Source organism: Carettochelys insculpta, chromosome 4 (genome assembly GCF_033958435.1).
Source record: "Carettochelys insculpta isolate YL-2023 chromosome 4, ASM3395843v1, whole genome shotgun sequence".
Lineage (NCBI taxonomy): Eukaryota > Metazoa > Chordata > Testudines > Carettochelyidae > Carettochelys > Carettochelys insculpta.
This window is the reverse complement of record NC_134140.1, coordinates 17284194-17299190: the sequence shown is the minus strand read 5'-3', so window position 1 is coordinate 17299190 and position 14997 is coordinate 17284194. Positions and strand designations below refer to the sequence as shown.

General features: G+C 43.0%; 1 long non-coding RNA gene across 1 annotated transcript in view; it reads left to right on the top strand.

Annotated features, from left to right (window-relative positions):
• The window catches only part of LOC142012212 (uncharacterized), a 132535-nt gene that overhangs the window by 88201 nt on the left and 29337 nt on the right, over positions 1–14997 (top strand). The window lies entirely within an intron of this gene.

Below are 14997 nucleotides of genomic sequence, written 5' to 3'. Positions count from 1 at the left end.
CCCTCTGGGATGCAGCTTTCCCCATCCTCTGGCTGGCTGCCTACCAGCTCTCCCTTCCCCTAGCCTCTACCTGTGGCCCCCGCCCTCGCCCCCCAATTCCAAGCCAGCTCGGCTCCTCCCTCCTGTTTGCTCAGGGCAGAGGTGTCACCTGCCAGCTGTAGCGCCAGGATCCTCCTTTGGCCCTGGGAGCTCCTCGGCTCTTGTGGCTCATATGTAGCCTGAGTCTCCCTTTGGCACTCCCCCCACTCCATCACATGCTGCTGCTGCGGGGTGTCCCACCCCCTCCGCCCGGGGGCCCCTCGAGGTTTCGCTCCCCCCTGGCCCGGGGATGGGGCATGGCACTGTCATGCAGGGTGGCGGGGGGCAGGGGCTGATGGCTGCAGTGGTGTGAGGGCCATGGCCCTGGTGTCCTTGGGGCCATGGCCATGTGAGCGTGTGGGGGGCCCTGGACACATCTCTGTTACCCCAGCCCCTCAAGCCCCGGGGTGTCCACCAGAGAGGGGTACCTACCTGTGGGTCCGCTCCCATGGTCCGGAGATCCCCGGGGGTCGGAGGCCCTGCTGCTGCTCCAGGATGGCAGGAGGAGGATCTGCAGGCTGGATTCTGCAGAGGAGGAGCCCCTTTCCTCCTCCTCCTCCTCCTCCTCCTCCTGCCGCGATGTCCCGGGGATGGCCTCCGGGGGGGGCCCCCGGGGTGCGGGGCTTGCCTCCGGGGCGGACTCCAGCTGCAGGGCCTGCTGGGGCTCGTCAGCCGAGGTGTCAAGGGTGGCCGGAGGGGAGGAGGTGTGCCGGGAGCCCAGGATGTCCCTGAGCTCCCTGTAAAAGGGGCAAGTGACGGGGGCGGCCCCAGATCGGCTGGCCGCATCCCGGGCCCGGGTATAACCCTGCCGCAGCTCCTTCACCTTACTCTGGACATGGTCCGGAGTGCGGGCAGGGTGACCCCGGGCAGCCAGGCCATCGGCCAGCCGAGCGAACGCATCCGCGTTCCGCCTCTTGCTCCCCATTACCTGGAGCACCTCCTCCTCGCTCCAGAGCCCCAGCAGGTCCCGCAGCTCGGCCTCCGTCCAGGAGGGGCCCCGCTGCCGCTTCCCAGACTGGCAGGTCTTCTGGCTGGCCTGGCTGCCCTGGCTGCCCTGGCTGCCCTTGGGGGGGGTCCCCTGGGGGCGCTGGGGGGGCTGCTGGGCAGCCATCGCCGCTGTCAGGGGCTGAGGGCTGTGCAGGCTGCCCGCGTGTGCAGGCTGCAGCCTGCACGTTGCCTCAGCTTCCTGCAGTCAGGGCGGGGGAGGGGACCTTTAAGGGGCCGCTCCACGCGGCCACCAGTGAGCTGAGGGGCTGGAGAGAGCGTCTCTCAACCCCCCAGCTGATGGCCGCCATGGAGGACCCGGCAATTTCGACGTTGCGGGACGCGGATCGTCTACACTGTCCCTACTTTGACGTTGAACGTCGAAGTAGGGCGCTATTCCTATCTCCTCATGAGGTTAGCGACTTCGATGTCTCGCTGCCTAACGTTGAAGTTAACTTCGAAATAGCGCCCGACGCGTGTAGCCGCGACGGGCGCTATTTCGAAGTTAGTGCCGCTACTTCGAAGTAGCATGCACGTGTAGACGCAGCTTATATGTCCACTAGGGGGTGGCTATTGATTAACCACAGGGCAAATTAATGGGCCTAGTGAAGACCTGCTAAATCAACCACTGATGACTCTGCTGTTGACTCTGGTACTCTGCCAGAATGAGATGAGTAAGGGGCATCAACAGGAGAGTTTCTTTGGGCTACTCAGTGCGGTGTGGACCCTGCAATAAGTAGATCTAAGCTATGTCAATTTGAAGTACTCTGCTAATATAAGTCAAATGGCATAGTTGAGATCAACTATTCGATAGTGTAGACCTGCCCTTAGTTTTTCATGCAATGGGTTTTGCACACCCTAAGCTTTGTGCTTGCATACACATGAAACCTGCCATCTCATGTGCAAATGTCACAATTGCAGATGCAGCTTATCCATTCACAAGTGATCTTTGCATATATAAAGACTGTTAGCTGCCAAAAAGTCAACATTAAAAATTGTGGATATGTATTCAGACCTAAAGTTCTGAAAATGTGGTCATAAATAAGGTTCAAGCAAGAGCTTCTTGGAAGTGATGATTTATTTCCAAGTGGAATTTGTTGTTACTTCACTTAACCAAATTATTACTTAACTCTGAATTACAAAATGGGGAAAAGAGAAAATTATGCTCTGTGTTTACTTTTCCTTTTAATTTGTTATAATATTTGGTTTGTACTGTTAATAACCACAGTTCTAAAGAAATTAAACATAAACCATCTGGGCTAAAAGTGATTGTGCTAATGTTTTATTCATATATAAATGTTAATTAAGGCTTAGCTGTAATTATACTATCGTCATCACCTTGTGGCCTGTAAATATGTATGATTTACTAGCATTTGGGATAGTAGAACCACTGTCAGAGCAAATACTTCTGAAGGACATATGTGCAAATACTTGACTAGATGACTTTCCTGGCTCCTGGGGTGTCCTGTCAAAAGGTATCAGTCACTACCACTCACAGAAGTTTTTGAAGACAAGGCTACAGTTTGCATCTCAGGCTCTAACAAAGATTGCACAGCAGGCAATGTACTATCAGCATTTTAAGAAAAAAAATAATAAACATGTGGCTAACCTCAAAGTCTCCACTGGCAATAGAACAAATGTTAGGAGAAATGAAAGATGGATGTTTGAAGGAGAGTTCATTGTGTATGAGATAATTCAGGGAGTTTCTGAGTCTGTAATACATAACGAGGGCAGCATGTTATGTGCTTTCATTTGTATGATGGTTCCCTCCTGCCACTCTGTGCAATCTCTGAACCTGCTGGCCCATGACTTTCTTTTGAAGGACATTGTTATTGCTGTTCATCTGGCAGAGGTGTGCAAAATCTATGCCCAATGCAGTCCCTCCTCCCTCAATACCAGGCTTGGAGAAGGAAAACAGCAAAGATCTGATCTGAGTCTATCTTGCCTGTAATTACAATGGGGATGATGACATGAGAATGAACTCCAGAAAACTCTCCACCTCTTGTGGATATAGATCTAAGACCTGAATTGCCTTTTTTTCCAGGCTCTCACAGAAATATGCTGTCACAGTGCTTCTCCTCTTGTGAAAACATGTCTCAAATAATTGATAAAAATACACCCATGTTATGAAGTTCAGATCTGGATCCAACTCCTTAAAACTTTCCTTTGTTCTAACACTTACAAACCCCACCCCAGCCTCCCCAGAAAAAGTTGACAATGATCACACAACTGGTGTGCAGAAACCACTGACGATAATGCTGACCAATATTGCCTCATTGTTTCCTACTAGCCCATGATTTTCAGTCTTCATCCATCATTTGTCTCTTGTTTGATATATAGATGCGTAGATTGTAAGCTTTCTGGGGGATGGACTTGGTCCATGAGTGGGGATCCTATGTGCTGTCTCAATACAAATATTTAATAATAAAATTAACTTTTTAGGGTGGTTAGATCCAAGGTTTTGGTTTGTTCCACAAACAGAGGGGAGATAGCGAAGGAATTCAGGTTTGAATCTGAACTTCTTTAAAGTACAAAGACATTCTGTCTCAAGACCTGGTTCAGGCTTTTTTCTGAAAAAAATCACTCACAATTACAGCTGATCAGGAAGTAGAAGTATTAACATTTTTCAAAATTAGTTTCTGGAATAAGTGTTGAAACAAACAGAATGTTGAAATACTGAAAAATTTCCCGAAATGATATATCTCAAATCAGAAATGGTGAAACAAAGAGGGTCAATATTTTTTGTTTGAAACTAAATGATCTAACATGTCAAAATGATAGTTTTAATTTACAATCAACATTTCACAATGGAAATTTTCATTTTGTTTCAAACTGCTGACATGAAATCAACTTTTGTGTTTTGATTCTTCTAGCTGGAAAATCTGAACATTTTAACTTTAATCAACATTATCCTGCATAACTTTTTGTTTTTGACAAAAACACATGACCTGACAGGAACCTTTACTGTGTGGCAGATTTCAACTTTGACACCATTGATCATCATGCTACTTCAAATACTAGAGAAGGATTCTCTTGTGATACATACTAGATGAGAGGTTTGCATTCTTTGGGTGGACAAGACTGTGCGTGTCATTCACTTTAACAAATTTCTTAGTTGAAATCGGGTGTCCTTAGTTATCATCATTCAAAACCGGAGACTCCATGCATACTGCAACCAGCTCATAAAATAAATGTGTATAAGTTATGGAAATTGTTAGGCTACTATAAAATCTTTGTTACTGTGCTCCCCTGTAATTAGCTGTCTATAACGAATGCACCTAATTGCTTGGTTGGAGCTCTTACAATTTCTTTGTATAGAGTCTAAGGTAATGAGTTACTGACACTATCTAGGTTTTTTGGGTGCTACTACAGTGCACATAATTAGCAATATAAGGCACTTTAAATAGTTGAAATCTGAGATGAAATATTGATGACCTTCCAGTAACCTTTGACAGAAAGGTCATAGTTTAAATTTGTTTCTTACCCTTGCATTCAGCAGCTCATACTGAACAGAAAAGTGTGCCATACTTCAAAATTGTAGCCCAGTATAATTTGGAAGTTGTTAGTCTGTCCGTCTCCTTTTACAGGTGTCTGTACTATGTTAGACATCTATGTAGGTCGCCCTTTGGCATTCCTGCCCCACACATTTTAATGGCAGCTAGAAATTTGTCACACACTAGCTAATTTCTCAAGTTGATGTGTTGGGGAGGTATAAGCTGTGTCATCTTTGTTGCTTTCAAGGAAGCAAAACTGAACTCAGACCTGTTGGTGGTGATTTAGTGGGTGTTTATTTAGGAGGGAATATGCCTCTCCCTTCTGTGCTTCCATGGCTTGCTGTGATATCAGTCTCTTTTACATTTACAGCTGTTTTCCCGATCCTCCTTCTAGCTGAAGGTATCAACGAGTTTTAGAACACATCCTCTCTTGAGGCTGACTGTGAGGAATTGCTCTATCATCAGTCAACTTCCAATGGAAGAAGTTTCTTTTTGAGTCTGAGGGCTGACTCCTTTCACCTTAAAGGTGTCACAACCTGTAGGGTCATTACACATGATCTCCAAAGGGGTCATGAAGAAGACTGTTAGCCTAACAAGCTTCTGATGTCCCACACTGAAATATTTGCTCAGTGACTTATACCTCATCCCCCCTCAGATTCCTGAGATGTCCTAAGGTCAAATCATGGAACGAACACTATAAAAGCATGAGAGTCTGGGCCTTAAGCATTTGTATTTCCACTGCTTTCCTTTCTCATGGGCTCTTCTACCACATTAGCCAGGGGATATATTACCTTGGGATCTTGGCAGGCTCTCCAAATTTTTCATTTCCCATATTACTTATCTAAAACAATCTGGTGAGGTAATTTTCCATGTCAGCACTTAATCTAATCTATTGGTGGTATTATTACTAATCGTTCCTATACTACTCTGCCATTTTCCCACAATGGCTCCAGCTGTCTGAAAACCTCAGGCACTAACCCACTCTAACGGGCCAAACTTTCATTCACCTGCCAGATCCCACTCATGAACTCATTTCTACTATTAGCAAATAATATACTCTAAACACCACAGTCCTACATCTTCTCTAGGCAAGTTAGTTCCCTAGACTTCACTGTATCTATGTTTGGCTGCCTTCCTATCACCTCATTTACTCGAACATTACATTAATCTGTTCTTTAATGTTTCAGTCTGATTCTAATCTTGCGCACACTGCTGTTAGATTGATGGAACTACATTTATTCCTACTAAGGGTATGTCTTCACTTAATGAGAGAGCATAAAGACATGCAAAATCAACCTCTGTGGGGTCCACAGTTGACTTCCTGTGCTCCTGCTCTCGTGAGGAGTAAGGGAGATCAGTGAGGACAGATCTAGCTATGCAACTGCCATAACTAGAATTGCATATATGCAGTCAGCTGTAAGATGTAGTGTAGACCTAGCTGGTGCTGCTCCCAGTTTAAACCAGTGTAACTTAGAGCAAAATCAGGCCCTGCTTGGTGAGCTTATCAAACATCTCTCAGTCTTCGACTTATCACAACTAATTACTGCCAGATTTGCTTGGCCTTTTTACATGAAAATAGTTTTCTGCGTAGTGCACCATGGAGATTTCTATTGCTTATAGATTCCTGCTCTTAAATTTGCTATCTACATCCACTCCTTCTTTTTGCCTTGTGTAAAACACACACCTGTTGGGTGTGGTTCATTGTCCCGTGAAGTGGCACCCAGACCCTTACAGAAAGAAAGCAGGAGTCTCTTCTACAGCCTTAGCTGACAGCCAGCTGGCCTTTTAGCCCAAAGTATAGAGGCTCTTCCACAGAGGTCCCAGGTTCAAGTCCACCTGTCAGTGCTTACACTTGCACAACACAATCTAATACTTGCCCTCTTGATGATATCCAATACATTTTGAACACAAATTATTGGGAGATCTTACATCTAATTTATCCTTTATATCGTCCCGTTTCTTTAATACTGGATCGTACAGTAAACTCTATCATGTCTGTCATTCTATCATCTGGAACTCCAAAATAACCAACATTTTAACCATAAGTAAATTTTAGTTATATTTTCCATAAGTACAGTATAGTGAAAGTAAATACAAATAAATACAGTGTAAGTTTACAGTTTACAGTGCTACTGTTGTGGGCAAAAAAAGTACTCTGAATAAATTTATTTTTTTGTTTCTTAATCTCTAATCGTGTTTGGGGGTTTTTTTTTGGAGGGGGGTTTGCTTTTTTAAAGTGCTGTGCGTTGCTAGGTATAGATCTCTATTATTTAGAATATTTGAATATCTGGCAACCTACCAGTCCTGGGGCTGCCAGATATGAAACAGTTTACTGTGTAGTGTGTCACAGGTCTTTCTGTGACTGAACCACAGTGGGCACCTAGCAAAATGCATTTGCTTATCTCTAAATACCTTAAATACTAAATTATTTATATTTGTCTGCTAGAACATAAAAATGTAGATATGCAGCAATAATATAAGTTGGCGGGGGGGAGCTGCAGATCTGGAGAGCCAAAGTGAGCTCCCTGCTGCAGGGATGGGGGAGTTCTGACCACACTTTGAGCACCTCTGGTCTAAAGTATATTTAAACATGAATTGACATTTTCTCAAGACAGGTCTTTGGGGATAATCTCTAAGGATACGCCTATACTAGAAGCATCTGTTTACAGAAGTTAATGTTGGAAGAGATGCCTGGACAAAACTTCTGTCAACAGATCACGTCTACACATTAAATTGTATTGATCTTTTGATCTTTTCTGTCAACAAAAGGGCCCCCCAGAGCATCTACACAGCTTTTTTGTCAACAGTTCTTGTTGACAAAACACATTTTGTGTGTAGACACTCTGCGAGTTTTTTCTACAAAACTCTAGTGTAGATGTAGCCTAATAACACAATGATATAAGCATCATACCTTTTGCTGCTTGCCTACGCATCTTAATTTTTCTTCCTTGGCTGCTATTATTTATTAATTAAGGAAATCATTATGGAATATAACCGGTATAGCAGTGAGTGCACAAATTTATTTTGTTTTATTAGGCTGGTATTTTACTGTCTGAGTGAGGACATCATAACAGTCTTCAGCTACATAAAATGTTGATATAAAAAGGAACATAAATGTTTTCATTAAACAGTGAGGACTGGACAAGAAGTAAATGGCTTAAATTGTAGCAAGGGAAATTTAGATTAGAGACACAGAAAAAAATTTCTAACTGTAAGGCCAGGAACAAATTATCTAGAGAGGTTGTGGAATCTCTATCATTCAAGGCTGTTAGGAACAGGTTAGAAAAACACCAGTCACATGTCAGTTAGTTAATACTTAGTCCTCTCTCAGTGCAACATACTGTCCTACATGTGCTACTGAAGCCCCTTCCAGTCCTGCGTTTCTCTGATTTTATGATTATTGCATTAATTATGTAATATGAGATTTCTATTCTTTTCCCAAATTGTCTCAAAAACAATAAGGAATATTGTTCAAAACACACGGACATATTTTCCCTTATTGACTTGTGATTTCTTGTTTCACAATATCTTCTACTTTTTTCTTATTTTGCAACATACCCGAGTGTATGGCTTTGCGAAGGATGACCTATGGGTAATGGGTTTCAGAATGGCTGGTTAGTAGTTTCATCTTCTGTGCCCAGCTTGGAAGTCACCTGTGCACTTAACAAGGAATCAGAAGAAGGTGAGGGAGAAAGGAGAAAGCATTGGCTGTAGAGATCATTTGGTAGAAAATATATGATCCATCTGAATGTAATGACACTAATTTAATTAAAAGCCAAATTGGAAGGTACAATTTATTGGCCTACATGACTAATTTTGTTATGCTTTTGCAAGCAGAGAATTAATTAAAACTCTGAAGCTTACTTTTGGATATAATGAAAGCTCAATTTACACTCGTGAGAGATTAGAAAAACCTGCTTGATGGTTTCTCATTCAAAAAAAAAAAGCTTTTTCGCATTTTAAAGGCCAAGATGTTTAATTAAGGTGACAGAAAATTTAACAGCAGAACAATGACAGCAGCAAGAAATAATTATTTTAAAAAAAATAATTTGATCTGGAAAAAGTGGGGCCTGAATTGTCGTGAGAAGTGGGCTGTGCCAATGGGGGAAAGGAATATGTTACGGAAATGACAATGAGGCAATAGTGGAGGGGAAGAGTGGAATCCATCCCCATTGTAACAGAAGAAAGTTTTCATTCTCACAGCTGAGCCCGCTGGGTCACTTCTTGCCTGGTTTTAAGAAATGGATGCCAGAATTCTGCCCTAAGTCTCCTCCACTTGAGGATTGTTGCTCTTCATTGTTTGCTCTCCCCTCTCAAATCCCCCTTTACCAATTTGTGCATGGGAATAATTGCAGGGAAGACACAACCGTCAAACTGGGATATTTCTCATGGCAGGGGTGCTAGAACAGGGGGAGGAGCAAGGGACTATGGCCCTCACACTTCTGAAGGTATATGGGCCTGTCCTGTTCACAATTTGCCATTGGCCTCTCCCCTCTGCTCTTCCTCCTCCTGACTTCCCACAAGACTGCACCTCCTGGCTATGCCGGAAGTTGGAGGCTGAAATGAGCAGTGAGCCTCAGATTCTCCACCTGTGGTTCTTCTGCCCTGGGGTCCTGTTTCCCAGCCAGATTGGAAGCTGGAGCCAGGCCGGGGTAAGAGCCTTTATTATCGTACATATTTTAGCATATTATAAAAAACTCATTTTACCAGTCACTGTTTCCACTCTGATTTTTCATTGACCTCTCATATGCACATTCATTGCACAACTGTTTTGAACTACTTTAGATTTAAAAAAGACTATAGTCGACATTTCCAAAAAAAGCACACATCCCCACAGAAGTTCCTGCATATCGGCCTGCTTTTGAGTTTACACAGACCTCTCAGGGCTGGAAAAATTCTCTATATTTGTTGATCAACTCTCCCTTATTTGGGCTTTTTCTTCCTTCAGTCACATGTGAAACCAATCAGAACCAGCTATATTTTGATTTGCCCCTCAGTCTCCTTGCATGGTGATGTTTCTTTCCAAGGAGATAAAAATTCCTGATGTACTTCACTGCAGAGCCAGCAGAAATCAGTGTAGTAGCTTAGGGGAATGATTGTTGCAGCAGCATTGTTAAACAATGTGGCCATGTCTACACTAGCCAAAAACTTCGAAATGGCCATGCAAATGGCCATTTTGAAGTTTACTAATGAAGCGCTGAACTACATATTCAGAGCCTCATTAGCATGCGGGCGGCCGCGGCACTTTGAAATTGAAGCTGCTCGCCACCGCGCGGCTTGTCCAGACGGGGCTCCTTTTCGAAAGGACCCCGCCTACTTCGAAGTCCCCTTATTCCCATCTGCTCATAGGAATAAGAGGACTTCGAAGGAGCCAGGGTCCTTTTGAAAAGGAGCCCTGTCTGGACGAGCCGTGTCAATTTCAAAGTGTCGCAGCTGCCCGTATGCTAATGAGGCGCTGAATATGTATTTCAGCGCTTCATTAGTAAACTTCGAAATGGCCACCGAGAGCTGGAGGTGGGTATGAGAAAGATCCTCTGAAGGACATGTTGAAGAGGTAATCAGAGAGGTAGGAAGAGAACTGAGGGAAGATAGAGTCACAGAAGGCAAGGAGGACAAGATTTCAAGAAGAAGAGCATGGTCAGCTGACTCAAAGGAGGCTGACAGGTCAAGAAGAATGAGGATGGAGTAATGGTTATGAGCTTTGGCTAGGAACTAGAGACATTGGTGCCAGTGATTGTAGTGGAGCTCAAGGAGAACAAAAGTTGCAAAGGACAAATTAAATGTCTTGTCTAGTGCAAATGTTGTAGAGGATAGTATTAAAAATGACAGTGTGTCAGATCATCAGCTGAGGTAAACTGTCAGAACTCCATTAACTTCAGTTTGTGCCAGATGAAAATCTGGCCCTTTCTGCATAATTGTTCTGTCCAGGGGTAGGTCTACACAGCACAGCTATTAAAAAATAACAGCCATTATTTTGAAATAAATATTCTAGTGTGTACATAAAGTCAAAATAGTGGTTGACTTATTTTGAATTGGTAAACCTTATTTCACGAGGAATAGCGCCCTTTTCAAAATTGCTTTTTCAAAGTAGGGGCTGTATAGATAGGAAATAGAGCCTATTTCAAAATAAGTCATGTGTCCAATGACTCTATTTTTAAATATGCTCTACATAAGTATCAGAGGGGTATGCAGATGCTGTATTTCGGAATAGCTAAGTGCTGTTTCGAAATGTATTTTTGGCTATGTCTACACTTGCATTCCTCGTTCGAAAGAGGCATGCAAATTAGGGAAATCAAAAATGCAAATGAGGTGCAAATTTACAGATCTGGCACCTCATTTGCATATTCGTCTTTCGAAAGAGCTTTTGAAAGAAGAAAAGCCAAGTAGATGGGGCTCATTCAAAAGTAAACCCCCATCTTCGAATGAACCCTTATTCCTATTTTTTTTTTGGAAGAATGGTTCTTTTGAAGATGGGGATTACTTTCGAAAGAGCCAACTTTGTCCACATATCTATTCTAGAGATACCATCACTGGACCTAACCAGGTTATACACAGAATCACGGGCACATTCTCATGTTGTGTCAGCAATGCCCACATGCTTTGTATATTGGACAGACACCAAACTCTCTTAGACAAAGAATTAATGGGCATAAAATAGACATAAAAACACTCCTGATTCACAAACCTGTCAGCCAGCACTTTAATGGAGTGGGTCATTCTGTTAATGACCTGAAAGTCTCTGTTTTACTGAAAAGGAACTTTCACTGCCATTTGGAAAGAGAGGCTGCTGAACTCTCTTTTATATTCAAATTTGACACATTAACACGCGGTTTGAACCAGGATGGCAATTTTCTACCTCATTATAAGGACTCTTTTGCATACTTTTCTTTATCTAATTCTTGACTCCCCACCCACTTCTGCCCCTCTGCTCTCTGATTTGCTCACCTTGATAATAATTTTCCTGATTTGTCAACCTTGATTACTATTTTTAGTTCTCTGTGCCTTAAATATTGAGTCTGTTCTGGTATGGCTATGATCTGAAGAAGTGGGTCTGTCCCACAAAAGCTCTTCACCTAATAAATCATTTGGTTAGTCTTTAAAGTGCTACTGGACTGCTTTTTTTGTTTTCCATATACAATGCTTTTCTTCTTTCAAAAGAACCTGTTTCAAAAGAAGAATATGAAAATGAGGTGCCAGGTATGTAAAAATCTGTGCCTTAATTGCATATTTGATTTCTCTCATTTGCATGCCTCTTTTGAAAGAGGAATGCTAGTGTACATGAAGCCTTGTTTGTAGCAGCGGTATTTTGAAATAAGCTATTCTGGAACAGCTTATTTCAGACTAAGGCTGCTATGTAGACATACTCTAAGATACAGTAAAAGTGCTATTAACTTTCCTATAGTAGATCACCAGCTGATTACCACTGGCAGTTGTTAAAGAAACTTACGATGTGTAGAATTATGCCTGTTATGAAGATGTTAAACTTTTCACTGAAGCATTTGTCAGCGACAGAATACAGGACTGTTCCAGTAGCCCGATTCAGTATGGTAGCACATCACATTCTCAGCTATGCAAAAACTATGGTAAGGAGCTTAGTAGTGTTCTGTGCACTATAAAAACTGTTCTGGCATTCCTTATAGCGGAGGAAATGAACCAAATATGCAGCTGTGCAAGAAAACTGGCCCTGTTGGGTACGCGGTAGCAGCAAGACAGTTCTAGCTGGATTAGCATACCAGAAAGACACTAAAACCTGGCTAGATCATCAGTCTCATCAGATAGGGATCAACAGCTTGACATCTAGTAGGCAGCCTCTATCAAGCAGAGTTTCCCTGGGTTTGGTCCTGGGGACGGTTTTATTCAACATCTTCATTAATTATCGGGATTCTGGAATTGATCACACCTTCAGCAAGTTTGCAGAAGACAATAAGATAATGGGAGAGGTAAATACATGGAAGGGTAGGGATGTGGGACCTAAATTGGAGGATTGGGACAAAAGAAATCTGATGAGGTTCAGCAAGAACAAGTGGAGTCCTGCACTTACGAAGGAAGCATCCCATTCACTGCTACAAGCTGGAAATTGACCCTGCTAAGCAGCAGTTGTGCAGAAGAGCACCTGGGGATTACAGTAGAGAAGAAGCTGGATATGAGCCAACAGTGTGCCCTTGTTGCCAAGAAGGCTAATGGCATATTGGGCTGCACTAGTGAAAGCACTGCCAGCAGATCTAGGGAGGTGATCATTTCCCTCTGTTCAGCACTGATGAGGCCACATCTGCAGTTCTGCGTCCAGTTTTGGGCCACCTATTACAGAAGGGAGTGGAAAAATGGGAGAGAATCTAGCAGACGGCAACAAAAATGATTAGGGGGTTCAGGCATGTGACTTATGAGGAGAGGCTGAGGGTACTAGGCTTATTAATTCTGCAAAAGAGAAGAATGGAGGGTCAGGGGAGAGGATGTTTGATAGAAATCTTCAGCTGCCTGAGGGGGGTGGATCCCAAACAGCATGGAGCTAGACTACTCTCAGTGGTGGCAGATAACAGAACAAGCAGCAATGGTCTTATCAGCAGCAGCAGCAGCAGCAACAGCAACCATGGACTCAGCGTCTATTGGTATCTGATGGCTCTTTCACTGTTTCCTTCCATCTTTCCCTATCCAGTGCGGAGTGGCTTAGTTTCTGTAGACTAGCTCTGCACCAATCTACTATATTATCTACCCACTCTCAGTGATGTCTGCCTCTCCTATTCGAACAGTCCATCATGTCGAATACCAGGGTCTTGATTTTTCATTCGTCGTTCATTCTGCAAATATGCCCAAATAGCTGTAACTTGCACTGTATAACCTTCTGTAGTAGGTTCTCTTTTGGCTGTTTCTTCCCATATAATTCCTTGTTCCTGACTTTCTGCATCCATCCTATTCTTAGGATCTTTCTATAACAACTCCTTTTGAACGCCAATATTCTTCTTTTCAAATATTTCGTTATCACCCATGTCTCACATCCATACAACATGCTGCTGAATACACACATTTTCAAGATGCTCAGCTTTGTTCCTAAGCTAATTGCTTTGCTTTTCAAGATCTTATCCTTCGCTCTCAAACTCTCTCTTGCTTTCACTATTCTAGTTGCTATTTCCTTCTTATAGTTTAGATCATATATTAAGTTGCTTCCCGGGTACATAAACTTCTCTACATTCTCTAGTTCAGTCCTATCTACACTGACCTTCCTTCCTATCTCCTTATCTCCAAATACCATTGTTTTTGTTTTATCGATGTTCATAATCAGTCCGTACAGCTTCCCTTCTTTGTTTAACACCCACACCATTTTCTCTAGCTTCTCCTCATCTTCCTCAATGATAACTATATCATCCGTGAACCTCAAGTTGTTAATTCTTATCCTGTGCACAGATATCCCATCTACCTCTTCCTTGATCTTGTCCATTGCTCTCTCTAAATGCATGATGAAGAGACTCGGTGATATTGGATCTTCTTGTCTTGTACATCTACTCCTTCTAAACCAGCTTCCCAACTCTCTGCATGTTCTCACTGCTGCCTCCACATTGTCACTGATATCCTTCAACAACCATATCTGTCTGCTATACACCCTGTACGGCTCCAAAGCCACCCTACTCACTTTCTGATCTATGGTATCAAATGCTTTCTGGAGATTGACCAAGGAAGAGTGAATGTTCTTTTTCTTTAGTTGAGCTTTCTCTGCTATCAATCGTAGTGCCAATATCTACTGTACAGTACTTCTATCTTTCCTGAACCCCGCTTGCTCGTCCGCTAAATGCTCCTCTGTCAGTGATCTTAGTCTCTCTGTCAGTATCATCATCAGCACCTTGCCTAGCTGACTCTTAGGGCAATTGTTCTGTAGTTCTTGCACTCCAATACACTTCCTTTCTGGTGTATAGACACTAGTATGGATCTTGTCCATTCCTTAGGTGCCTTCCCTTCTTTCCATGCTATATGATGTTGTCGGTGTATTTACTGAATCATATTTTCTCTGCCACATTTAATCATCTCTCCTGTGATCTTATCATTTCCAGGGCTCTTGCTGTTTTTTAGTCGTTTCACTGCTTTTTCTACTTCCTCCTTCGAAATATCAGTCTTGGTCTTGATGCTTGGCGGAGATATATCTCTGTCAGTTCTTTAATCAATCTCTCTGAGACACTTGGGTCCAACTGTGCTAATGGTCTTATGTTGCAGCCTAATATCTAGGCTGGATATTAGGAAAAGCTATTTCATTAGGCAGGTGGTGAAGTACTGGAATGGGTTACCTTGGGAGACAGTGGAAATGCCATCATTTGAGGTTTTTAAGGGTCAGCCTGACAAAGCCCTGGTTAGGATTATTTAGTGGGGGTAGATGCTGTTTTAAGCAGCAGATTTGACTAGATGACCTCCTGAGGTTTCTTCCAACCCTGATCTCCTATGATTCCATATATCACCT